Here is a 2,210-nt window from a genome sequence, read left to right on the forward strand (position 1 = left end):
TGTTTCACTGGACTCTATTCTTACATTTTTGCCTCTTTGGTAGCTTAAAAGGAGAAGGCATAACTATGGTCCATGCATCATAATTCTAAACAATTCTAAACATTCAAATCTGAAGTCATGGAGATAGTTAATGACTTAACAATACTGTATTTTAACCCTGGCCTTCTATCTCTCAGTTCTATGGTCTTCCAATTGGATCTGAGATAGTACTGGATAGCATGAATAATTTAAATTTATTGGTAATTATTCTTTAACCTCCTTTTATAAGCACTTTTTTTTTTTTTACCAGTTACTATTTTCTTGCAAAGCCTAGCATTTGTAGTCACTGTTGTTAATGGAAAGCAAAATATACTTCTCATCTTCCTCAATGTAGTCTATGAAATCAGAGAGAAAAATTAACCACAGCATTTTCTGGAAACATTTTCTCCCACTTTCCTTTGTAATAACCAGTGTTGCATCATTAAATAGCTTATCTTTTTCTTATGCTACTCAAATTCTCAAAGCAGACTAAAAAATGTTTAGAACATATTACAAATCTATAGAATATGAATAAAATAAATGAAAAGAAACACATATTTCTAGATTTGCTAATTATTCAGGTTCATCTTAAGAAAATGATGGAGAAGATGTTAATAATGTAGATTAAAAAGTGTGTCCTGCATACAATTTTGAGAGCCAAGGGATAAACATTTTGTAGCAAATCTTTGACTCTGAATGATCAAGATCTCAGTGCTTCTCAATGTAGCTCCACAGGTAATTCTTTCAGTAAAGTTAATTCAATTATTTGATATCTCTTATTACTGACTCCTTGATTTTATTCTCCTGATTCCTCAAATCATCATCCATATGCTTATCTGTTTTTGTGATATTACTTAAATAAATTGTTTGAGGTCATAGACTGGTTGTCATTTTGCCTTTTTGTCCCCAGTGTCTAGTCCTCTCAGAAATAGTTATAATTAACAAGTGATTTCTGTTTTGGATTGTTGGATTGAATTGATACTTTCCTCCCTATAATTTATGCCCAGTGGTCATGGTGCTAAAATCTGGGGCTACAGAAATTTAAAAATGATCCTTCTACATAGCACTCTTTTTTTCTGAGGGGGGTCAGTCTGACTTTATTAGCCAAGGGCAGGCCTGGCCCCTTAGGTGCTCTTGTGGGGGCCCACTTCTTTTTCACCACCACGGGCTTCTGGCTCCGAAGGATGGCGCTGGCTCTGCGCAGAGCGGCCATGCGGGGGTCTTTCCGGTATTTATTCTTGCGGACGATGTGCCGCACGCTGTTAAGTGTGGCCGGGGCATTCTTGTTGATGGTGGTCCTGACGTAGGAGGTGGCAGGCTTCCTCTGACCTGCCCGCCGCGTCAGCACCACCACGATGCCCGTGCCGTCGGCCGCCGGCTCGATGCCCACCGTCTTCCGGTGAATCAGCCCGTTGTAGCGGGGCTTTGAGTTTTTTGGGCGCGGTGCTGGAAGTCTGCTTGTTGCTCTTGATGAGGAAGCTGGAGCAGGTCCGAAGGACCATCCACTGCAGGTGGGCCGACATGGCAGGGGCTGCTCTCGCGGAGGCTCCCGGAGATGGAAAGGAGGCACACAGAGCACTCTTTTAACTATATATGAACATGGGTATAACATTCTTTCTTACTACAATCCCTAATCTTTCCCTCGTTTCCAGAGCAACATTTCCATTTCTATGAACTGTTTTGTAAGGTAGTCATATCCTTCAACATCCTTTCCCAAGTAAGAAGTTATCTCATTTTGGTTCTTTGACCTGAAAATAGTTATCTGTGCAACCATATTGATCTCTTTTTTAAACTTAGTTTGATTTCTTCACTATCAGAATTATTCATGATTATATCACTAGAATTTCATTTTTAAGACTCTCCCATCACTCTTGAGATTTCTTTTGAATTCAATCAAATAATACTTGCCTTGCCTTTCAACTTATTTTCATGTGTCTGTGTCTGTCTGTGTGTGTGCTCACTTTCCTGAAGTCTAGGATACATATTTGACTATACCCTGAAAAAACTTTTATGGATTTCTTGTCTTTCTCTCCCAAATTTCCCATAACTTCTATTTTATTAACCAATTCTTTTTTTTTCTTTCAAAGAGAATTGGAATCAGAAATAAAAAACAAGGATTATTGGACAGTGGAGGAACTTCTCATCCACATTACCAATATGAAGTAGGATGGGATTTTTAAAATTTCTGATAA

At 38.5% G+C, this 2,210-nt stretch overlaps 1 pseudogene; it reads right to left on the minus strand.

Moving 5' to 3' along the window:
* Positions 1-1,036: 1,036 nt before the first annotated feature.
* On the minus strand, positions 1,037-1,583 carry LOC138175278 (large ribosomal subunit protein eL28 pseudogene; annotated as a pseudogene).
* Between the last annotated feature and the right edge of the window lie 627 nt (positions 1,584-2,210).

This window comes from Petaurus breviceps, unplaced genomic scaffold (assembly GCF_028583685.1).
Source record: "Petaurus breviceps papuanus isolate PSGF00001 unplaced genomic scaffold, PetGlider_PUasm1.0 77, whole genome shotgun sequence".
In the NCBI taxonomy this organism is placed as follows: Eukaryota; Metazoa; Chordata; class Mammalia; order Diprotodontia; family Petauridae; genus Petaurus; species Petaurus breviceps.